The sequence below is a fragment of the Triticum urartu genome, chromosome 3A (genome assembly GCF_056163025.1).
Source record: "Triticum urartu cultivar PI428250 chromosome 3A, HENAU_Tu73, whole genome shotgun sequence".
In the NCBI taxonomy this organism is placed as follows: domain Eukaryota; kingdom Viridiplantae; phylum Streptophyta; class Magnoliopsida; order Poales; family Poaceae; genus Triticum; species Triticum urartu.
The window spans coordinates 104,996,824-105,022,755 of record NC_141875.1 but is presented as its reverse complement, the minus strand read 5'-3'; the positions used below and the strand labels follow the sequence as shown (position 1 = coordinate 105,022,755).

The 25,932-nt window shown below is 48.4% G+C and overlaps 2 pseudogenes across 1 annotated transcript; both read right to left on the bottom strand.

The window, feature by feature from the left end:
* Window positions 1-14,765: 14,765 nt before the first annotated feature.
* On the bottom strand, window positions 14,766-16,245 carry LOC125548134 (strigolactones hydrolase CXE15 pseudogene; annotated as a pseudogene). The gene is made up of 2 exons (XR_015618309.1): window positions 15,150-16,245; window positions 14,766-14,966 (listed from the first exon to the last, which is right to left on the bottom strand). The product of XR_015618309.1 is annotated as a strigolactones hydrolase CXE15 pseudogene (transcript).
* Window positions 16,246-17,425: 1,180 nt separating this feature from the next.
* LOC147978793 (uncharacterized) lies at window positions 17,426-18,144 on the bottom strand (annotated as a pseudogene).
* Window positions 18,145-25,932: the final 7,788 nt, after the last annotated feature.

The window sequence follows — 25,932 nt, the reverse complement described above, 5'->3', positions numbered from 1 at the left end:
GATGTATGTGGTCCGATGAATGTTGAGGCTCGTGGCGGATATCATTATTTTCTCACCTTCACAAATGATTTAAGCAGATATGGGTATATCTACTTAATGAAGCATAAGTCTGAAACATTTGAAAAGTTCAAAGAATTTCAGAGTGAAGTGGAAAATCATCGTAACAAGAAAATGAAGTTTCTACGATCTGATCACAGAGGAAAATATTTGAGTTACGAGTTTGGTCTTCAATTAAAACAATGTGGAATAGTTTCACAAAATCATGCCACCTGGAACACCACAGCATAATGGTGTGTCCGAACGTCATAACTGTACTATTATTGGATATAGTGCAATCTATGATGTTTCTTACCGATTAATCACAATAGTTTTGGGGTTATGCATTAGAGATAGCTGCATTCACGTTAAATAGGGCACCATCTAAATTCGTTGAGACGACGCCTTATGAACTGTGGTTTGGCAAGAAACCAAAGTTGTCGTTTCTGAAAGTTTGGGGCTGCGATGCTTATGTGAAAAAGCTTCAACCTGATAAGCTCGAACCCAAATCGGAGAAATGTGTCTTCATAGGATACCCAAAGGAAACTGTTGGGTACACCTTCTATCACAGATCCGAAGGCAAGACTTTTGTTGCTGAGAATGGATCCTTTCTAGAGAAGGAGTTTCTCTCGAAAGAAGTGAGTGGGAGGAAAGTAGAACTTGATGAGGTAACTGTACCTGCTCCCTTATTGGAAAGTAGTTCATCACAGAAATCTGTTCCTGTGACTACTACACCAATTAGTGAGGTAGCTAATGATGATGATCATGTAACTTCAGATCAAGTTACTACCGAACCTCGTAGGTATACTAGAGTGAGATCCGCACCAGAGTGGTACGGTAATCCTATTCTGGAGGTCATGTTACATGACCATGACGAACCTACGAACTATGAGGAAAGCGATGATGAGCCCAGATTCCGCGAAATGGCTTGAGGCCATGAAATCTGAGATGAGATCCATGTTGGAAATATGCCCTAGAGGCAATAATAAATTGATTATTATTATATTTCTTTGTTCATGATAATCGTTTATTATCCAAGCTAGAATTGTATTGATAGGAAACTCAGATACATGTGTGGATACATAGACAACACCATGTCCCTAGTAAGCCTCTAGTTGACTAGCTCGTTGATCAATAGATGGCTACGGTTTCCTGACCATGGACATAGGATGTCGTTGATAACGGGATCACATCATTAGGAGAATGATGTGATGGACAAGACCCAATCCTAAGCATAGCTCATAGATCGTGTAGTTCGTATGCTAAAGCTTTTCTAATGTCAAGTATCATTTCCTTAGACCATGAGATTGTGCAACTCCCGGATACCGTAGGAGTGCTTTGGGTGTACCAAACATCACAACGTAACTGGGTGACTATAAAGGTGCACTACGGGTATCTCCGAAAGTGTCTGTTGGGTTGGCACGAATCGAGACTGGGATTTGTCACTCCGTGTGACGGAGAGGTATCTCTGGGCCCACTCGGTAGGACATCATCATAATGTGCACAATGTGATCAAGGAGTTGATCACGGGATGATGTGTTACAGAACGAGTAAAGAGACTTGCCGGTAACGAGATTGAACAAGGTATCGGGATACCGATGATCGAATCTCGGGCAAGTGTCGTACCGATAGACAAAGGGAATTGTATACGGGATTGATTAAGTCCTTGACATCGTGGTTCATCCGATGAGATCATCGTGGAACATGTGGGAGCCAACATGGGTATCCAGATCCCGCTGTTGGTTATTGACTGGAGAACGTCTCGGTCATGTCTGCATGTCTCCCGAACCCGTAGGATCTACACACTTAAGGTTCGATGACGCTAGGGTTATAAAGGAAGCTTGTATGTGGTTACCGAATGTTGTTCGGAGTCCTGGATGAGATCTCGGACATCACGAGGAGTTCCGGAATGGTCCGGAGGTAAAGAATTATATATAGGAAGTGCCATTTCGGCCATCGGGACAAGTTTCGGGGTTATCGGTATTGTACCGGGACCACCGGAAGGGTCCCGAGGGCCCACCGGGTGGGGCCACCTGCCCCGGGGGCCACATGGGCTATAGGGGGTGCGCCTTGGCCTACATGGGCCAAGGGCACCAGCCCCAAGGGGCCCGTGCGCCTAGGGTTTCACAAAAGGGAAGAGTCCCAATAGTGGAAGGCACCTCCTAGGTGCCTTGGGGGGAAGGGAAACCTCCCTGGCCGCCGCCCCCCTAGGAGATTGGATCTCCTAGGGCCGGCGCCCCCCCCCCTTGGCCCTCCTATATATAGTGGGGGAAGGAGGGCTTTTCATCGATGCTTTTGGTTGCCTCCTTCTCCCTCTCCAACACCTCTTCCTCCTCTTCTGCGGTGCTTGGCGAAGCCCTGCAGGATTGCCACGCTCCTCCATCACCACCACGCCGTTGTGTTGCTGCTGGATGGAGTCCTCCTCAACCTCTCCCTCTCTCCTTGCTGGATCAAGGCATGGGAGACGTCGTCGGGCTGTACGTGTGTTGAACGCGGAGGTGCCGTCCGTTCGGCACTAGGATCTCCGGTGATTTGGATCACGACGAGTACGACTCCATCAACCCCGTTCTCTTGAACGCTTCCGCTTAGCGATCTACAAGGGTATGTAGATGCACTCTCCTTCCCTTCGTTGCTAGTCTCTCCATAGATAGATCTTGGTGACACGTAGGAAAATTTTGAATTTCTGCTACGTTCCCCAACAGTGGTATCAGAGCTAGGTCTATGCGTAGTTTCTATGCACGAGTAGAACACAAAGTTGTTGTGGGCGTTGATTTTGTTCAATATGCTTGCCGTTACTAGTCTTATCTTGATTCGGCGGCATCGTGGGATGAAGCGGCCCGGACCGACCTTACACGTACTCTTACGTGAGACAGGTTCCACCGACTGACATGCACTATTTGCATGAGGTGGCTAGCGGGTGCCAGTCTCTCCCACTTTAGTCGGATCGGATTCGATGAAAAGGGTCCTTATGAAGGGTAAATAGAAATTGGCATATCACGTTGTGGTTTTGCGTAGGTAAGAAACGTTCTTGCTAGAAACCCATAGCAGCCACGTAAAACATGCAAACAACAATTAGAGGACGTCTAACTTGTGTTTGCAGGGTATGCTATGTGATGTGATATGGCCAAAAGGATGTGATGAATGATATATGTGATGTATGAGATTGATCATGTTCTTGTAATAGGAATCACGACTTGCATGTCGATGACGTGACAAGATGATCATGGAGCCCCAAGATGGAGATCAAAGGAGCTATATGATATTGGCCATATCATGTCACTATTATTTGATTGCATGTGATGTTTATCATGTTTATACATCTTATTTGCTTAGAACGACGGTAGTAAATAAGATGATCCCTCATTAAAATTTCAAGAAGTGTTCTCCCCTAACTGTGCACCGTTGCTAAAGTTCGTCGTTTTGAAGCACCACGTGATGATCGGGTGTGATAGATCCTTACGTTCACATACAACGGGTGTAAGACAGTTTTACACATGCAAAACACTTAGGGTTAACTTGACGAGCCTAGCATGTGCATAGACATGGCCTCGGAACACAGAAGACCGAAAGGTCAAGCATGAGTCGTATGGTAGATACGATCAACATGAAGATGTTCTTATTTACTACCGTCGTTACAAGGTGTGAAGTTGAGTAAGACTCAAAACCCGACCACGGCAGAAGATAGAGAGAGAATGAAAGTCATTCCCTATGCCTCAGCCATAGGTTCTATAAAGTATGCCATGATGTGTACCAGACCTATTGTATACCCTACCCTGAGTTTAGCAAAGGAGTACAATAGTGATCTCGGAGTAGATCAATGGACATTGGTCAAAATTATCCTTAGTGGAATAAGGATATGTTTCTCGATTATGGAAGTGACAAAAGGTTCGTCGTAAAGGGTTACGTCGGTGCAAATTTTGACACTGATCCAGATGACTCTAAATCTCAATTTGGATACATATTGAAAGTGGGAGCAATTATCTAGAGTAGCTCTGTGCAGAGCATTGTTGACATAGAAATTTGCAAAATACTTATGGATCTGAATGTGGCAGACCCGTTGACTAAACTTCTCTCACAAGCAAAACATGATCACACCTTAGTACTCTTTGGGTGTTAATCACATAGAGATGTGAACTAGATTATTGACTCTAGTAAACCCTTTGGGTGTTGGTCACATGTCGATGTGAACTATGGGTGTTAATCACATGGTGATGTGAACTATTGGTATTAAATCACATGGCGATGTGAACTAGATTATTGACTCTAGTGCAAGTGGGAGACTGAAGGAAATATGCCCTAGAGGCAATAATAAAGTTATTATTTATTTCCTTATATCATGGTAAATGTTTATTATTCATGCTAGAATTGTATTAACCGGAAACATAATACATGTGTGAATACATAGACAAACAGAGTGTCACTAGTATGCCTCTACTTGACTAGCTCGTTGATCAAAGATGGTTATGTTTCCTAACCATAGACATGAGTTGTCATTTGATTAACGGGATCACATCATTAGGAGAATGATGTGATTGACTTGACCCATTCCGTTAGCTTAGCACTTGATCGTTTAGTTTGTTGCTATTGCTTTCTTCATGACTTATACATGTTCCTATGACTATGAGATTATGCAACTCCCTTTTACCGTAGGAACACTTTGTGTGCTACCAAACGTCACAACGTAACTGGGTGATTATAAAGGTGCTCTACAGGTGTCTCCGAAGGTACTTGTTGGGTTGGCGTATTTCGAGATTAGGATTTGTCACTCCGATTATCGGAGAGGTATCTCTGGGCCCACTCGGTAATGCACATCACTATAAGCCTTGCAAGCATTGCAACTAATGAGTTAGTTGCGGAATGATGTGTTACGGAACGAGTAAAGAGACTTGCCGGTAACGAGATTGAACTAGGTATTGAGATACCGACGATCGAATCTCGGGCAAGTAACATACCGATGACAAAGGGAACAACGTATGTTGTTATGCGGTTTGACCGATAGAGATCTTCATAGAATATGTAGGAGCCAATATGAGCATCCAGGTTCCGCTATTGGTTATTGACCGGAGACATGTCTCGGTCATGTCTACATAGTTCTCGAACCCGTAGGGTCCGCACGCTTAAAGTTCAATGACGGTTATATTATGAGTTTATGTGTTTTGATGTACTGAAAGAGTTCAGAGTCCCGGATGAGATCGGGGACATGACGAGGAGTCTCGAAATGGTCGAGACGTAAAGATCGATATATTGGACGACTATATTCGGACATCGGAAAGGTTCCGAGTGATTCGGGTATTTTCGGGAGTACCGGGGAGTTACGGGAATTCGTATTCGGCCTTAATGGGCCATATGGGAAAGGAGAGAAAGGCCTCAAAGGGTGGTCGCACCCCTCCCCATGGGTTGGTCTGAATTGTACTAGGGAGGGGGGCGCCCCCTTCCTTCCTTCTCCTTTTCCCTTCCCTTTCCTTCCTTCCTACTCCTACTACTTGGAAGGGCTCCTAGTTCTACTAGGAAAGGGGGAATCCTACTCCCGATGGGAGTAGGACTCCCCTAGGGCGCGCCATAGAGAGGGCCGGCCCTCCCCCTCCTCCACTCCTTTATATACGGGGGCAGGGGGCACCCCAAAGACACAACAATTGATCTCTTGATCTCTTAGCCGTGTGCGGTGCCCCCCTCCACCATAATCCACCTCGATCATATCATAGCGGTGCTTAGGCGAAGCCCTGCGTCGGTAGAACATCATCATCGTCACCACGCCGTCGTGCTGACGAAACTCTCCCTCAACACTCGGCTGGATCGGAGTCCGAGGGACGTCATCGAGTTGAACGTGTGCAGAACTCGGAGGTGCCGTGCGTTTGGTACTTGATCGGTCGGATCATGAAAGACGTACGACTACATCAACCGCGTTGTGCTAACGCTTCCGCTTTCGGTCTACGAGGGTACGTAGACAACACTCTCCCCTCTCGTTGCTATGCATCACCATGATCTTGCGTGTGCATAGGAAATTTTTTGAAATTACTGCATTCCCCAACAGTTTATTGCAGGAGGGAATGGAAAGATAGACTACTGCGCCGATGTTCTCATGGCAAAGGCCTTAGCTCTCAAATTTGGCCTAAATTTAGCGCAAAGGGCGGGATGTAATCTCCTAATCATCAACTCTGACAATCTGGAGGTGATTGAGACCATGCAGGACGGAGGACAGTCAGCGGGAGCGGGAGCGGCAATCTTTGATGACTGCTATCACTATGCTTGTGATTTTACCTTGACTAAATTCGAACATTGTAATAGAGAGGCAAATAAAGTAGCACATGAACTTGCTATATTAGCTAGATTTTTTTCGACTTTGGATTGGTTTGAGGAGCCTATTAGTGAAATTGTAACGTTTCTCACAAACGATGTATTGGTTATTGCTAATGAATAAATTTTTGTTTTAATTCAAAAAAAAGGTGATGCTATGTTAGTAAATACTCAAAGTTTCTCCCAACCCTCCTTCTTGTTACTGTGGCATTATTGGTGAAAAAATAGAGTCGATGATGCGGTGTAGTTATGTTTGGTTTGAACCCAAACTAGCTACACTATGGAGGGGCCACACAATCCAGTGGCTCCCGATGGCCGCCGCCAAGCAAAGCCCCGGCCCTAGCCCATTGGCCTTGGCCTAGGCGAGCTCGCACGATGCCATGCCCGTGGCCGTGGGCGATGATCCGTGCGGGATTCGCGCCCCCGCCACCACGCCAGATTCGAGCGGGATTCACGCCGCCACCATGTGCCCTACACACCCCTTGTAGCTGCCGCCACCACCGCCACGCCGAGCCGCCGCCACCGCCATGCGCCGCGCGTCGGCGACTAGAAGCCAGAACCGAGAGTGTCTGAACGGAGTTAGTCACGCACGTGAGGACCAAACCCCGCCCGCGACCACCACAATTGTAGCCTCCCCGTGGCAAGCCCGGCGAGCTCGAACCAGCGGGAGGCGCTTCCAACCCCTGCACCGCCAGATCCAACAAGCAACACGTCGGAGCCATAAATGCCATCTCCAGCACGCACCACCGCCATCGTGTAGCTCTCCACGACACCGCCGCAACCACTCAGCACCTCCGCCAATCACCACCAAGGTGTCGTCGCGCCCACCACCATGCTATTCTCCGGCCTGGCCAGATCGGTCGACACCAACCTCAGCCACACGAGAGGGTTAAAGAGCCCTGCCGCCACCGACGCCGCACGGGCTTCGCTCACTGGCGTGCCCCGACGACGACAAGGAGAGAGGAGGGAGGACGACCGGGGGCGGCGGCGACGGCTAAGGTTCCTCCCCTGCATCCCGCGGGAGCGTCAGAGTGGGGAGAAACTTTCAGAATTTCCAACAAGGAGAAGCTATACCTACTTCTTTCCCTTTTGTGCAATCTCTTCTCAATTTCCAAGCGCATGGCTTTGTAACACGTGTTGTACAGAGAGCGGATTATCTACCGTGCACGGTATATACCGTGCAAGCATCACCTACCCACCATGTCAGATGTACTCATGAATGCCTGGTGAATAGTCTACCTACTCCTATCAATCTCTTTTCTCCTACTCAATTCTATTTGAATTCCGGTATATTTGAAACCCACATATAGATTAGGAACCTCAATTTTGATTTATGATTTGATTGCATATTTGGGATCCTCGTGACGAGACCTTTTAAACAAGATCAGACACGGATATATTTTAGTGAAAATTTAAACGAGACCATGTTTAATAAAGTTTCACCGTGTTTCAATTTCTTTTCTAAAACTTGTCGAAATATATTCGAGATTGGTCTTGTTTGACAGCCCTCGTCATGAGAAGCACAAATATGCATATGCATATTCTGTTGGAATTTTTTTATAAGATAAAATGGTTTCTAAATTATAAACACTGTAAAACCATTGTGAGAGTGGAGATACGATGGACAAAACATAGCTTCTGTGCATTTTTCGGTGAATGTACTATGAATGAAGCATTATAATTGTTAGGATTTAATTAATAATGTTATTAAAGAGATAACCCTCTCTTGTGTAACTGCACTGCGTTGGCAATCTGGCAACAGTCACGACGGTTTCCTCGTTCCCCATCGAGTGGACGCGCCCCTCCGCTTGCGTCCCCTTTAGTTGTATATAAGGACTGATCATCAATGAAATTGATCTCGATTGGATTCATTTTACATCTCTCTCGTTTTCACTCATATCACGTTATCAGTACTTTTGCTCTCCGTTGAGAGAAAGGCCACACGAGAGGAGCGAAGCGTTGACGCTGCGACCAAGCCATTGACGAATTGGCATCGGCGGCAAGATGAGCGCACACACGACGGCGCTCCAGCCAGCCCCGTCTCCTTACGGAACGACGGCGGCACACCGCGGAGGTGCAAAACGGGACGACCGCTCCCCATCGGTCTGTCGACTCCCAGACTCCCAGTGCGCGCTCATGGCGCTGCTACAGGCCACCGGCTGCAAGACGCGGCAGCGGACGCTCAAAGCACTTCTCCTTCCGATAAAGAAGAAGGGAATAAAGCTAAAGGATTTGCTCATCTTATCATCTCGTAATCAACCAATTGATTATTTTCTATGTACATCTATGCACTCACGGGAATTGATTTGTACCAGAAGAAGGAACCATCACATGCCCGCCGTTTTGGGCATCGTCGAACGACGGGCCGTATCTTTTGGTGTGTGGCGGAGGCGTCCTCCGGTGCTCCACTAGGACGCACAAACTTGAACACGACCATCGAACTGGAAGGCGAGACGACCTGGCGCGGCGGCTCTGCATCGACCAACGGCGACTCCGCGCGGTTGCTGGTGTGGAGATGCGGTTCTAAGACAGCGCGGCACGGTGACGGAGCACGGCGCTGCGTGGCGTCGGCGAAGACGACTAGCGCACGGCCGAGGCCCTCTGGCCGACGCGCGGGACGGTTGACGCACAAGGCAAGGCGGCGGGCATGACCTCCTGGCCCGGATCTTCAGGTCTCATCGGCGGCGATTGGCAACGGCGTCGAATGAAGTAACGGAGGTCCTACCCGACGCGGTGCGGTGGCGTAGCGCGCGGCGTCGGCACAACGCGTAGCGACACTGCTATAGGCATAGCAGAGCGGCAAGGCGCTGTGAAGCGAAGCACCGAGGCGGCCAAGTGGTACTCACACACAGTAAGGCCAAGGCCGGCGACGCGGCCGCCGCCGGCGTCCGTAAGTGCAAATATGCATGCAATGCATGTATGCGATCAATCGTCCGGCTAATTAGCATGTGCTAATTAGGTTCCTTAACCACATGCATGATCTAATTCACATGACAGCATGCAACCAGCAACCCTATACACGTACATGAGGTACTTCTACACCTTTTATCAGAAGGGCTCCGGTTATATGATAATCCGATGAAAGTCCGTGATGTTCGCAGCCAAGTCATGATTAGCTCATGGACTTCGCAGTTCTGCAACCGGGCTTATTGTTTTGAGCACTTTAACCATCTGGGTGTGGTTATTTTGACTGATAGAAGTGGTGGTTGGATAGGGTTAACCCTAACCGTTCACGCCCCGATCTTGTTGAAAACAAGAGGGGAAAATGGAATAAAAGCTTAGGCTATGAGGTTTTGGCCCAGAACCAGTTTTATTCCTATGTGTTTTTACAGTAATTGACTGTATACTACTGTACCGTAAGCACATTAGGTACCAACATATATGTTCCGGCAATTTGTAAATTGCTATATGTTGATCAATGCACATGCATTTTTTGACAACATAATTAATTTACTTGGGAGTAAATTAATTGGACATGATGATTTCATGTATCATATGTTGATTTTTGCTGAGTTTGTCATTGATGTCATCAATGATCAAACCTGGGCATGAATGTCAAGATGAACTTGGCAACCCAGAATCTCAATTTCCTATAGCCACACCTGCTCAGGGGCTCCTGCTACAACTAATATACCGCAGAATGTTATTCGGTCTGTGACAACATACAACTCTGTTGTGCATCAAATCAACTGAAAGTTGAGACTCTACAATAGTGTGGTTTCAGATGCTAGTCTCATTGAAATGCTTTCCACTTTCAATCCTTTTATTAGGATTTGACTAAACAATTTAATCAATGGTGAAGGAAAGTGGAGACATTATGAGAAGCAAAATATGAATGGGGCGTAAAAAGGCACAAGTCATTTCTTGGAGAATGACGAGGTCAGTAGCATCGCTTACTATACATGTGGTTATGCTACTCACAATGCAAGGAAATGTGATACTTCCACGCATTTGGTGGATCTGTACATGCATCAATTGGCTATGGGAAAGAGGCCCATGGGAACAAGTGTGAATCTTACTTCACTTGACATAACAGAATTCCCAATGGTTGAAAGTCCCCATACGTTCCTCGAAACATGGGCAACCAGAAGCATGCTCAGCAAAAGGAAGGTCCACTATTGAGTGTCGATGACAAGTTAGTGGACTTCAATTTTACTGACATATATGGAGACCGGGTTCAGTCTCTTTTGTCATGCAATGTAATGATGTCTATAGACATATTACATGTTGTGAAATAAATTATGTCCATCAACATAATATGATAGCTATGTCATCATACATGATGCTTGTTGTATGTCCTCTGACATATATGGTTTATGATGTATGTATTATTTCCATATGAGTTCAATCATATGTTGAAATTGGTTTCTTTCTTTTTAGAAACTTATGGAAATAGTCCAATTGAGAAGGAAATGTGTTAAGTAGAAACTGGGTCTACTAACATGATATTTAGGGAGATTAACTATTTCCAAGCTCTTGATAAGAGTAATGGAAATATCATGACAATTGTTGGTCGTGAGGGGGTAATTGTTGGCTCTGGTCAAGCCAAAATTACACTCCCTATGGGTACTACATGGTAATCATGGGTACATTGATGTATCTAGATTCTACTCGTACCTTGCTGAGTTATAAGGATATCCGCAATGGTTTCTATGTCGAAACTCATATAATGAGTGAGGTTGGAAACCTACTCATGACTCAACAAAAAGGATTCGAATGAAATCCTAGAGTAAATGCTTCTCTATATTGTGGATTGTATTATACATATATTAAATTGGATACGCATTGGCATATAAGATAATTTTCTAGAATCTTGAGAAGTTCAAGATATGGCATGATTGCCTTGGTCATCCTGGTATTCGGAGGATGAGAAAATTATTGATGGTTCAATTGGACACAATCTAACGGTGTGAATTTTCCAAATTCACTGGATTATGTATGCATGATGTGTGCAAACTGGGAAACTGATCGCAAGGCCATCTTATCTCATGAAAGAGGATGAGCCACTAGATTTCCTTGGATAGGAGATATATATGTGATCCAATTCAACCGTTATATGGAATATTTACATATTTCATAGTGCTTTTGGATGCATCAGTGAGATGGTCCAATGTGTCTTACTTCCATAAGGAACCATGCTTTTACAAAGCTTATTGCTCAAATCATTAATTTGAGAGGAAATCATCCTGAGCACGGGATAAGATCCATCAGAATGGATAATGCTGCGAAATTTAGTTCGTGAGCATTTGATGATTACTGCCTAGACTGAGGCATAACTGTGGAGCATATTGGTACTTTGTGTACATACCCAGATTGGTTTTGTGGAATCACTTGTCAAGACGATAAGTTGATAGCAAGATTGCTCCTACAGAATTGTAATCTCCCAACATCTAGTTGGGGACATTGCAGTTTTACGTACTGCATATACAAATTCGACGAACTGCATATTATATGGTCTCCCCATTGCAGTTAGGATGTGGAAATGAGTAAGTATTTCCCATCTGCGATAATTTGGTTGTGTTTAATACAAACCGATGTCACCACCGCAACATACATTTATGGGCCCTCATAGAGAAATGGGGATCTATGTGAGGTACGATTCTCCGTCAATCATAAAATACCTGAAGTCTCTAAAAGGGGACTTGTTTATGGCCTGGTATGCTGATTGTATTTTGATGAGGACATATTTCCGGCATTAGGGGGAGATAAGAACCACATTGAATGCCGGGAAATAGAATGAGATGTGAATAGACATCTAGTCCTTAGATCCACGTACGAATGAATCTGAACTGGATGGTTCAGAAGATTATCAATTTGCAAAGTATCGTAAATAATCTGCCAGATGCATTTACTGATTATAGGTGTCATAGAGTAAAATGTTCCCATAATGAATGTGCCAGAGAGAGTGGATGTGACCCATTGGTCCACTCGGCCACCAAATAGGGGGAGGAATCTGGACACATAGGACAAGGTTTTAAAGAAACGTCCAAGTGGAATGAGGAATCCTCAAACAGTAAAAGCAAGTCAACTACATGTTGACATTCAACCTAGGGTTGAAAGACACCTGAAGGATGTTGGACACATCCAGGACCCAGCACGAGTGTGCACAAAAATATTGGTGCTGGGACATCGGAAGACCTTGACTCAATTGTTGTGGGAAATCACGGAGAGTCAAAAGGTGATGATGAAATCGCCACTATGTATATGGATTCAGGAGAATCATATAATCAAGACTACATTATGTCGACATTTATTTTCACCTCGTGAATTGCAAAAGACCTTGGATTGGATCTAGAACTTAAGTCCATGCATGGCTAAGTGTCTTGGACACTCTGGTTGATCCAAAGGAATGCAACAATTGAGGATGCACTCGCTCTCAAGAAGAGGGGATATTGACCTGATCAGTAATATTCACTCATCTAAATGTGTTTCTGGGGGAGCACATCTGGTTTTTGTTTATGGGAGGAATAAAAACCAAGAGGTGGTGAGACATGAAGCGAGGCTTGTAGCACATGGGTTCACGCAAAGACCCATCATCATTTATGATGAAACATATTCTCCTATGAGTGGAATAACGTTCCGATATTTAATGTCACTGGCAGTGAATAATGAATTTGTTTATCCTACTGATGGATGTTGTGACTGCATAGCTGTATGAGTCATTTGATTCGGATATCTCTATGATAGTTCCTGAGGGAACAAATATTCCGAGTTTAATCGCAACATGTGTTGCATAAAGCTTCAGAGGTCATTATGACTTGAAGTAGTCGGCAATGATGTGGTAGAACCGACTGAGTGAGTTCCTTTATTAGAAGGTTACTCAAACATTGATGATTGTTCGTGTGTTCATCAAGAAATCCAAAGAGGGGTTTTGTACAATTTTTGTGTATGTTGATGATCTAGTATCATTAGAGCTACACAAGAGATACATGATATAATCATATCATCTTAAGACGGAATGTAAGATGTAAGATTTGGTTGAGACCAAACTTTGCTTGAGTTTGGAACTTCAGCATATTCCTCCGGGAATACTTGTTCACCAGTCTACATTTATCCAAAAGATTGTTTAAAGTTCAACATGGATAAGTCATATCCATTAAAGAACTATGGTTTTGAGGTCTTTGGATTACTGGAGATAAGGACCAATTAAGGCCTAATGGTAGTGATGAAGAGATATTTGGACTTGAGTTTCAATATCACGGTGCAATGAGAGCACGGGTGTATCTAGCAAACTGCACCAGGCCTGGTATTTCATTAGCAGTAAATTTATTGGCTAGATAGAATGCATCGCTGATTAAAAGGCATTGGGTTGGTGTGAAGAATATTTTTAGGTATCTTCTGGACAACATAGATCTTGGTTTGTTCTATGAAGAAAAATCAAGATATGACCATGGTTGGGTATTGTTATGCTGGGTATATATTAGATCCCCATAATCCTAGATCACAGACTGGTTTTTGTCTCCTCGAATAAAGGTGTGACCTTCTTTGGGAAGTCGAGAAGACATATTACGGTGACTGCATCCACTAATCATTCTGAAATCATTGATTTGTATGAAGCATCTCATGAATGTATGTGACTTCATAGAAATGATGAACTTTGTTGAAAGTTCAAGTGGGACTGGTTGGTGGGAATCACCCACCATTATCTATGAAGATAATGTTTTGTCTGTATTACATAGATGTAGACAGGTTATAAAGAGCAACACTAGAATGTGTATGGCTCTAAAAATATTTTATTCCCCATGATTTAAAGAAAGGTGGAAGATAAATATCTTGCAAATGAAGTCATGTGATAGCTTTGATGATTTATTTACAAAGTCTTTACCAAGTTCTTCATTCCAGAAATAAGTTAATAGAATTGGTTTGAGATGACTTTGTTATTTGCAAGGTTCAGGGGGAGTGTACTCCTGAACGATAACCTGTTCGGGATCTTCGGATCTTTTGTATTGCACTCTTTTCCTTTATGAGTTTTTCCTGAATGGTTTCTCATGAAAGGTTTTTAATGAGGCAATAGTAATACAAGCATTGTGATATGTCATTTTCTCCTTATTTTCCCACTGGGTTTTGGAAGGAGTTTTTCATGGCATATTACGTATATCTCCTCATATTTCTCCCGCGGGGTTTTTGGAGGAGAGTATTTCAAGGATGATCTTTCACAAGGACAGGCGAGGATTAGAGGGAGTGTTAGGATTTAATTAATAATGTTATTAAGGAGATAACCCTCTCTTGTGTAACTGCACTGCGTTGGCAATCTGGCAACAGTCACGATAGTTTCCTCGTTCCTCATCAAGTGGATGCGCCCCTTCGCTTGTGTCCCCTCCAGTTGTATATAAGGACTGATCATCAATGAAATTGATCCCGATTGGATTCATTTTACATCTCTCTTGTTTTCACTCATATCAATAATAAATGGTTGACGTGATAAGACACAAAAGTAGTAGAATATGATTGAATAAAATTCAATTGAATAAACAACATGCAGGAGATACAACAGGCCAGGTCAATATATGTCCGAATCTCCAAAAAATTGAATGGCTTAGCCATGCACGGCATATCCCGTGCATGGTAGAACATCATTTCTCGTGTTGTACATTGTCTGTGAGACGAATGAGAACCTGACGCTTGATGGCTCCTTTCTGTGTTAAAAAAAAGAATTAGCAAGTGGGTCATGATTTGATCAAAATCCCAACTATTGTACACCTATACATCCAACCAGAAATGAAAATCAAAACAAGATTTATAATTTATTTGTCGACACAGAAGTTCAGAACATCGAAACAGTAGCCATCAGAACATAAACAGTAGCATTAGAAGATCACCATTCACCAACACATCAGCGCACAGCGGGCGTGTCACATTGGTACACGAACCGCCTGAGGACTCGCATCAGCTCGTCGGCCGCCTCGCCGAACGGCTGAAGGACGGAGAAGCCATGCTGCTGTCCCTCGAACTCGACTAGCTCGACGTCTTTCCCCATGTCCTTGAGCCTCGCCTCGTACCCCAGCACGCGGACACGGAGCACGTCGCCCAACGGCGCCACCACAAGAGCCGGCGGGAGCTCCACCGGCGCGAGGCTGGGGCTCTCCGGCCCGAACGGATTCGCCACCGGGTGGTCCCTGCTCGCCCCGACCGGAAGCGACATGTGCCAGAGCTGCTCGCATATCTCCACAGGCAGGGACACGTCCGTCGTCGTGTCGGCCTCCGACGCCGTGCGCTCGGCGCCGCCGAAGAAGGCGGAGAGGAGTACGTACCCGACGACGCGCACGGGGCTGACCGGGAGCCGCGCCGTGGCGACCTGGACGGTGAGGTGGTGGGCCAGGTTGGCGCCCGCCGACACGCCGGAGATGAAGGTCCGGGCGAAGTCCGCCGACTCCGCGAGCCACGGCTCGGCGCCGGCGCCGAGCTCGGCCTGGCCGCGCAGCCAGGAGAGGAAAGCCGCGCCGTCCTCGATGGCCGCGGGGAGGCGGTGCTCGGGGGCGAGGCGGTACTGCACGGACAGCACGACGGCCGGGAGCTCCGCGGCGGCGCGGAGGCAGAACGCGTGGAAGGTCGGCTGCGCGAAGGAGCCGAGGCAGTAGCCGCCGCCGTGGAAGTACACCAGCACCGGGAGCTTGGCGCCGCCGGCCACCGACGACGCGGACGCCGGCCTGTAGACGCGGACGCGAAGGCCGTGCGCCGCGTGGTACAATACGTCCTTCCACTCCACGCCGGGGACGTCCGGGAACGGCTCCTTTGGGCCGAGGACGGACTCGTCGCCGCGGACGACGGAGCCGTCGCTGAGGATCTGGACGATGCCGAGGAGATCCTCCACGACGTGCGGTGCCGTGTCGCCGGGCATGGGGTGAGTGTGATACGGAATTACGGATACGGTCGATGGTTGCCGCCCAGGTCGTCGCGGTTTATGGACGTTGTGTGGCAGACTTTAGTAGAGGCGGGATCCACGTGGTCACTTCTTCCCGTGCACGTGGGCTGGACAGATCATTCTGGATCTTGGATCTGTGACAGCTTCGGCCTTCTCGAGGATGACCGATTCCACACTTCAATGCCGTGGGAAGAAAGATAGACGATCTCCGGGAAAAAAATAGACTAGCCGTTGAAAAACGAAAATATTGGATTGTGCATCAATACGTACTCTTGGACCAGTACGTGTCCTCTCCCACTTGCCCTGACTTTTTTTTTGTGACGATCATACATACGCATACACACATATACTCATCCCTATGAACGAACTCATACATTCTACCCTTATGAGCACCAAGAGACTAAGCCAACACATCATCTTGAGATTGACTAAGTCGTCACATATGTCTTTTTCATAGTTGACGGAACGTCTCCCACACTGAACGCACATCACCTAAAAGTCTGAAATAAATCTAGCTAAATACGAGTACCAATGTCAGGTCTGAGACTTGAACTCTGGTGGGCAGTGAGGCCAACTCCACCGCACGATCCCAAACGGACGTCCGGATTGGCCGGATTTTGTCCTTTTGGGGCGCCGATGGGTTCGCCCGTGTCCGGCTTTGTCAGATGGGTCGTGCGTGCGCGCACCGTGCGGCCGCATCTCAAATCGTGTCCGGGGTGGACGTGAATAAAAAAATATATAAACTGGAATGAAATAACTAAAAAAGTAAATAAACGCATTTTAAAAAACATAAAACATATATAGGGGTCGGCCACAAAACGGCCCAGTTTCCACGACCACTTAAAAGGCCCAGTTTTATAATTAACATATAAAAACAAAATAAAAAAACTCCTCCCGCGCGCTCCTGCCGCGCCCGTCGGTGCCGTGGCCGTCGCCGTCTTCACTGGCCGCCGGTGTCGTTGTCGCTGACGAGGTCGACGTAGGCCGGCGGGGTCCACAGGTGGGCCGGAGGTGAGTGGTGGACGGGGGCGGGCTGGACGGCCGGAGGTGCCTGCACCACCTCCTCCCGTGGCGACGCCTCCCGCTCCGGTGAGCGCGATGGAGTTGGGCACCAGTTCACGCCCACGCCGACGGCCATCTCCGGAGCAGTGCAGGACCAGCCCCACCCCTGGCCCAGCAGCTGCTGGAATGCGGCCGGCGGGTCCTCCTCCATCACCTCCTCCGTGACGGCCGCTATCTGCAGCTCCGGGAAGGCGACGTCCCCGGGGCAGAGAGCGCCATGGCCTCCTCCAGGCCGTTCCACTGCCGCTCGTCGTGCGTGTTCATGGAGTCGTCCATGACACGCTGCAGGAGACGGGCCTCCTCCTCCGCTGTCATGCGAGGAGGTGGAGGGGGCGACGGAGACGGCGAAGGCGACGGCGTGGGCGTCAGGCCGCGCACCCGCGTACGCCCGCGCGCCTCTGCACGTGGCCTCCGCGGCCCGACACGGTGCCGGCAAAGTAGGACGTGTGCCGCGTGTCGTGCTCGTCCTGGAGCCATGTGTCCCACAGCGGGGAGTCGGGGGCATACCTGTGGTCGTAGTACAGGTCGTCGGGGAGGAGGCGGCGGCGGCGTGCGATCTCATCGCGCCGGGCACGGCCGGTCGGCGGCACTGGCAGGATGGGGACCCGGTCCGCGGAGAGGTGCCATCTGTTGGGGAGGTGGGCGTCGCTCCACGGGACCGGCGTCCTCGTCTCCTAGTACCTCCGGCACACGTCCGCGCAGATGTACTGCCGGTCGCGGTAGCCGGCGGGCCTAGGGGCAATGGTGAAGGGGGCCGGCGCGGGGGCTCGACGGGAGGAGCGCGGCGGTGACGCGTTCTGCTCCTCCTTCATGGATCCGCGGCGGCGGCCCGAGGAGGAGCCGGCCTTGCGGTCGTGCTTCCCCTTGCGGCCGTAGTTCCAAAGGCCCATGGCTGCGGCCGGCCGGCGAGTTCAAGGACGGGGAGTGGCTAGGGTTTCTAGGGTGTCGGCTTTCGAGGGGGCAGAGAGGGGTCGGAGTGGGAAGTGAGGACGACGACCGGTCCACGGGTCCCATTTAAGAAGGACGTCGACCTTCCACTGGGCCGATGACAGGTGGGGCCGGCTGCCCGTGCGCATTGATGTTGATGGGTGGGAGGTAGGTGGCCGCCCCGCCATGCAGCCAGACGCGGACGAGCGGCCGTCCGTTCGGTGTCCGCAGCGACCCAAACCCAAGTTTGCGCTCGAAATGGGTCGGCCCGGACACAAAACGGACAAGACGGGTCCGGGCCGTCGCGCGCTGGGCCGTCTCGTTTGTCCATTTTACCCCTAACGGACGGGGGCGGACAGGATAGGGTCGCGCGGTGGAGTTGGCCTGAACGTCATTGTCCTTCTAACCATTCAACCAAAGTTTGATTCGTATCTGCCTTTTTTTTAGAAAAGGAGGATGACCCCGGCCTCTGCATCTGTGCGATGCATACGGCCACTTTATTAATTATTCTCACAAGACCTTACAAAATCAATACAACAGTAAGACTAAAGCCGCAGTCTAAGCAACAAACTGTCGCTACATCTATCCAGTTGATGAAGGGGCGCAGATAGCCTGGGCCTAATACCAAACAGACATTGCAGTCAAGCCTAACATCTAAGACCTAAGACCCCAACCTAGCCACTTGCCGGGTCTGGGACACACTGGTCTGACGTGCTCTCAGAGGCCGCCGCCGCCAACTGCCACCACTCCATCTTCAGAACTGTGCTGATGCATCAACCTTGCCCAATCCATCTATCATCGACGCCACCACGGCGCCCAACGGCACCTCCTCCCTGCGCGCAAACAACTGAACACGTCGCGGTCGCCACTGATACATCTCAGCGCCATGCTGCCAAGTATCACCAGCCGACACAGCTTGAAGTTCTTGGAGGATCTGTCATGCGTAGCACCTGCCGATCAGGCATGACCAAGCGTAGCACCTGTCGGTCAGGCATGACTTGACATCTCCACCGAAGCTCCGTGCAAGACGAAACTGCTCCACCTCCTGCCTCTGACTTCCAGCGCTGCTCCACAAACGATGCTCCCAAGAGAGAAACGACACCGCAGTGCCGCCATCGTCCGATTTGGAACACCAGATCCTAGGGTTTCCCCCGGAGCAGCACGAGTAGGTCGACAGTAGTTACTCGATGATGCCTTCATCAAGATAACGGCGTAGAACGCCGCCATCGCCTGACGTCGGCTCGGTTTTCACCGGCAACCATGTCTCTCCAACTCGCAGTCGGGACTAGATGATGGATCTCGAGATCCGATCACCAAGCTTCTGGCCGGCCACCGCCGACGAAGAAGATGACCACCAGCACTGGCTACACCGGCCAGAACAGATCTTCCATGGGTGCCGCCAAGCAGTCCACCAGGACCTCGACGCCGTCGCCGATCTAAAGCCAGATGACATGCCGCCGAAGACCGCATCGCGCCGCCGCCCGATCCAGGCCAGCCGCCGCAGCAGCCGCCCATGGCCCGAGGCAGGGCCGACCGCCGCCGCCGTTGAAGCCAACGTCGTCGCTTCTAGATCGGCCGCACCTCCACGTATGTTGGGGTCCCGCCACCCCTGAGACGCGGGAGGGAGGAAGAGCCCCAGCCACCGCCGTCGGCCTCCGGACGCAAGCCGGCGGCGTCCTCCAGCGGTGGCGGGAGGAGGGGAGGAGGATGGGCTAGGCCCCGACAGCGGCTAGGGTTGGGGAGCCCAAGTCGCCCGAGCGGGGGGCGACCCGAGCCTCTCTATTCGTATCTGCCTTTGAGTTTTGCTATCGATAATCCTACACCTATGAAGAAGCTACAAAATTCTAATGTGACCTTCCTAAAATTTCTCCCTCACCCCCCTCCCCTAAGAATTTCCCAAGATTGCTCAAGATTCAGCTTCCTACAACTCAACTTCCCAAGATTGCTCAACATCCAGCCCAAACGGGGTGCCAGTGCGATTGGTGGTACTGTCGTGATCAATCAATGGGAAGGTATCTATTTTTTGTGCAGCTGCGGTTATGAATCGAAGATTCTTCCGATTATGCTTTTGGTGTCTCTTGGTTGACTTGTTTCATAAGAATTTTTTCTTTGGTTTGCATCAAGAATATCTTTATTTTCGATGAGTGGTTTTTTTAAAGAAGGATGATCCCGGGCCTTTGTCTGTATGCAGTCTTATCATTAATTATTCACCAAGACATTACAAAAGTAATACATCAATAAGTTTGAAGACACAATTTTAACATCGCTACTCATGTCAACTTGATGAAGTGATGCAGATTGTCGGAGCCGCATACCCAGACAACACACCAAAGCCCAACATCTAAAGTGGAGGCCTCAAAACCACTAGCCGGGACTGGGACACACACCGGTCCGACACACTCTCACCTGTATCCGCTCGAGGAGCCTCCATCCAGCCTTGTGTGCACGGGACCACCACCGATCTCCGCCCCATGGATGGAGCGGGCCGCACCGGCTAGATCAGATCTAACCGGAGACCAGACCACGCATGCAGCCGATCCATCCATCAGGCCCTCCATGCCGCCGCCGTCAATACGAGGTTAGATTTCTCGCCGCAGAGCCATCCGCCGATCACAACCATGACCACCGCCCGAGGAAGGGCCGGCCGCCGCGCCACAAGAACCCGACTGGTTGCGCCTCCTCACGCCGGGGAGCCCAGCACCACCCCTATGCCGCGGGAGAGAGGAAGACCCCCGCCACCGCTGTCGGCCCCCGGGCTTAGCCCGACGGCGTCCCACGGTGGCGACGGGGGAAGGGGAGGAAGTAGACTGCGGCCCCGGCGGCTAGGGTTGTGGCCCACCTGAGTCGCCCGAGGTGGGGTCCGAAGCGACAAGGAGGAGTGGTCAAGTTTGAGCGACGCGAGGGTTTTGTTAGAATTGACAATTTTGTACCGTACAAATTCGAAGTAGTTCTTGATCAGTATACGACTGAACGTCCAACAAGAAATGAAAGTTGCAAAAGTAGATTCATTTCTAGAAAAGCGAGGCAATCCTGAAAGATAATAAGCGTTCCTACTCCTTCGAGGGGAGCCACGTCTCGTATATATTGATGTGTGGCAGAAGCCTTGCCTTGGCGTACAAGATAAGAAGGAAGGAGTTTGAGTAGAACAAGGAATAGGAAGGAGGTTAGGATTACAACGCAACGGATTACAGTAATATTCTCTAACACCCTCCCTTAATCTTAACTATCCCAGATTAAGATTACTCTTGAACTCCTCAAATGGTCTTGTTGGTAATGCCTTTGTAAAGCCATCTGCTATCTGATCCTTGGAGGGAATAAACCGTATCTCAAGTTTCTTTGTTGCAACTCTTTCTCGCACAAAGTGAAAATCAATTTCGATGTGCTTTGTCCTTGCATGAAATACAGGATTTGCAGACAAATATATTGCTCCCAAGTTATCACACCATAAACATGAGATACGATTCTTCTTGATTCCCAATTCCTCAAGAAGTGATTCAACCCAAATGATTTCAGCAGTTGCATTTGCCAAGGACTTGTATTCAGCTTCTGTACTTGACCGTGACACAGTGGCTTGCTTTCTAGCACTCCAAGAAATAAGATTAGACCCAAAGAATACTGCAAAGCCTCCAGTTGATCTTTTGTCATCACTGCATCCTGCCCAGTCAGCATCAGAGAATGCACTCACAAGAGAGGAATTAGAACGTTTGAAATGAAGTCCTATTCCCATAGTATATTTCACATATCTTACAATCCTCTTGACAGCTGACCAATGTGCAGAAGTAGGTGCATGTAGATACTGACAAACCTTGTTGACAGCAAATGAGATATCTGGACGGGTGAGAGTTAAATATTGTAATGCTCCCACAGTACTCCTATACCTTGTGCTTTCCTCCTCCTGAAGTGGCACACCTTCATATGCTGAAAGTTTTTCTGAGGAAGACAAAGGTGTAGGAACTGGCTTACAATTTTTCATTCCCATGCGAGACAGAAGCTCAATGATATATTTCTCCTGATTTAGCACAATTCCATCTTGAGTTTTCTTGACCTCAATACCTAGGAAGAAATGCAAATCACCTAGATCCTTCAAGGCAAACTCTGAGCTCAAGTCATGCAGAAGTGCATTAGTAGCATTTTGGGAAGAACTTGCAACTATGATATCATCAACATATATAAGCACAAAAATGACTAATCCAGCCTTGTTGTAAATAAACAAAGATGTATCAGCTTTGGAGGCAATGAAACCAAGATATTTCAACTGTAAGCTCAATCTAGAGTACCATGCTCTGGGTGCTTGTTTTACACCATAGAGTGCTTTGTCAAGCTTGCAAACATAATGCGTGACTTCTTATCCTCGTAACCAGGTGGCTGTCTCATAAACACTTCCTCTTCTAGAATACCATGCAAAAACGCATTCTGTACATCTAGCTGTCATAGACTCCAACCCTTGGACACAGCAATGGCTAGCACAAGTCTGATAGTTGCAGCTTTAACAACAGGACTGAAAGTGTCCTCATAATCAATACCATAACGTTGTTTAAAACCCTTTGCAACTAGACGCGCTTTATACCTGTCAATGGAGCCATCTGCCTTCTTTTTAATTCTGTAAACCCATTTGCAATCAATGATGTTTTTACCTTTCTGATTTGGTACAAGATGCCATGTCTTGTTCCTCATAAGTGCAGAGTATTCCTCATCCATTGCCTTCTTCCACTTAGGATCATCAAGTGCACTATTCAATGCTGTTGGTTCTCCTGAAATACACAACATTCCATACGGTATAGTCCCATCTTTTCTTATTTTAGGATTTCGTATACCTTTCTGTAACCGAGTCATAACTCGTGAAGGAGTTGTTGGCTGGACCATAGGAGCACTCGCCGTAGAAGATCCTGAAGAATCTGCATGTGCTGACACAGGTGAATCTGACGCCTCCTGTACAGAAGATCCCGTAGCTGTTGGTGTAGCCGCTGGTGTGGCCGCCTCCGCTGAGGCCACACGGGAGCCAGCCTCCCGAGCCAGCACAACGGATCGACCGCCCGACCGCGGTTGCAGGCGCACGTTGGGCGAGGGGATCCTGTCCCGCCTGCTGCTGAGGTGGCGGCGTGGGAGTGGCGCGCACTGGGCGAGGGGGATCCGGCCCCGCGCCTGGCCCCGCCTGCTGCTGTATCAGCGCGATCCGAGGCAGATTTTGTCGCATGATCCGAGGTCTGCACGCGCACAGGAGTTGCGAGCGCCGCCGGATCAGCTTCGTCATCCGCGCCAGATTCGTCTCCTTCCTCAGCATGAAATATAAGATCATCTTGGGCTATATTTTCGAAATTTTGATCATTTTGAGCACCGTTTTCACCAGGGACCTGCACATGCAACAGAGAAGGACCAGTACCAGCAGGAATATCATCACTTTGATTAGTACGACTGTCGCCCCCATGATCAAAAGACCGAAGATGTGGAGGAAGAAGGAGGATTTCCTTGCGGAGAAGTGCACCGGCGTTGGGATGAAGGGAAGCAAAAGGAAACACGGACTCATCAAAGACAACATCTCTGGATATGTAGACCCTACCAGTAGGAACATCTAGACATTTAACCCCTTTATGCATGGGACTATAGCCTAAGAAGACACACTTTTTGGAGCGAAAAGCGAGTTTGCGTGTGTTATAGGGTCTAAGGTTGGGCCAACATGCACAACCGAAAACACGAAGGGATGTGTAGTTGGGTGTGACACCAAGGAGCCGTGTAATGGGTGTTTCAAATTTTATGACTTTACTTGGAAGCAAATTGATAAGGTATGTGGCAGTTAAGAACGCTTCATCCCAGAACTTGAGTGGCATGGATGCATTGGCTAGCAATGCTAGTCCCATATCAACTATGTGACAGTGCTTTCTTTCAGCAGATCCGTTTTGTTGGTGAGCATGAGGGCAAGAAACATGATGTGAAATACCAAGTTTTTGGAAGAAAGAGTTTAATTTTTCATACTCACCACCCCAGTCACTTTGCATAGCAATGATCTTGGAGTTCAATTTGCGTTCAACAAGATTTTGGAAATTGATGAAGACTTGGAATACATCAGATCGTTTCTTTAACAAGTAAATCCAAGTAAATTTACTATAGTCATCAATAAAACTTACATAGTAAGAAAATCTCCCAACTGAGGTAGGGGCTGGCCCCCATACATCTGAAAATATAAGTTGTACAAGAGCAGTAGACACACTAGTAGAGACAGGGTAAGGTAATTGATGACTTTTTGCTTGTTGACACGGATCACACACTGACTCAACACTATTCTCATAAGAGAGTTTATTTTTGCTAAGAACATATTTAACTATGACCGAAGATGGATGACCTAATCGACTATGCCACCTTGATGATGATGGCTTGGTGACAATGTTTGCTTGTTTATTGGACCATGAAGATGATGATGATGATATGAGTGGATAGAGGCCTCCCACGCACCGTCCTCTAAGAATAATTCTCCTTGTTCTCAAGTCCTTGACCAAGAAAAAGTAAGGATAAAACTCTATAAGAACATTGTTATCAAGGGTGAATCGATGAACAGAAACAAGATTTTTTGAAGTTTGAGGGACATGCAAGACATCTTTAAGGTGCAAATTTTTCATGGGGTTTTTAACAATTGAACTATCAATGTGAGTGATATTCATACCAGAACCGCTTGCCGTGCGAATTTGGTCGCCTCCGTTGTATTTCTCCCGCATTGTTAACTTGTCAAGTTCACCTGTGATATGATTTGTTGCTGCACTGTCGGCGTACCAATTGGTGTCCACGCCATAGGAGACAGCATGCGCCTCCTTTTCCTCTTGATCATTCTCTTCATAGCGCCACCAGCAGACACGTGCACCTCCTGGATGATGTTTGAGGCATATCTGGCACTCAGGATAGTCATGTTGCTGCTCGCGTACCTGCTGTTGCTGTTGCTGTCGAGGGCGTCCTCTGGATCCGCCTCCTCTGTTTGCAGGAGAGGGTTGGCGGTCACCATGGTCACCGCGGCCGCGCCCTCTTCCTCCTCGCCCGCGGGGTCTGCCACGGGACTGGCCGCGGCCTCTGTAGACGGCGTTGGCAGATGAATGAAACCCGCCTAATGACGAGTCTCCCAACATCTTCATCCTCTGATCAAAGGCGGAGATTTGAGCAAAGAGGTCATCGGCGGTGATTGTGTTCTTGACAGCGCCGATCGCCGCCACCACAGAGTCGTAGTCGCGGTCGAGTCCTGCCAGGATGTAGTCCACCATCTCCGGATCAGAGACGGGACGACCAGCAGCAGCTAGTTCATCCCCAAGGCTCTTCATCTTCGCCATATACGCCAAGCTCGACATTGTGCCCTTCTTGGTGTTGGTGATCGCGATCCTTAGATTGGTGATCCGGGACTGAGATTGCGAGGCGAAGAGATTGTTCACCGTCGTCCAGAGCTCATAGGTGGAGTCCTTCCCGACGACTTGCGCAAGAATTTCTGGAGACATGGAGTTAAGGAGATATGAGAGGACCTGCTGATCCTTGGCGATCCAGGGCCCGTACAGAGGGTTCGGCTCTAGGGCCGTCATCTTATCCGCCTTCGTGACCTCCACAGTCTTGGGCGGAGCGGCGTCAGAATTGTCCAAGAGCCCGGTTACCTGCACACCTCGCAGGGCCGTGAGCACCTGGGTCTTCCAGAGGATGAAATTTCCTCTTGCTAGCTTCTCTGATGGCGGCGAACCGAGGTTGAGGGCGACGCCTGCTGAAGAAGCCATGGTGATGATAATATG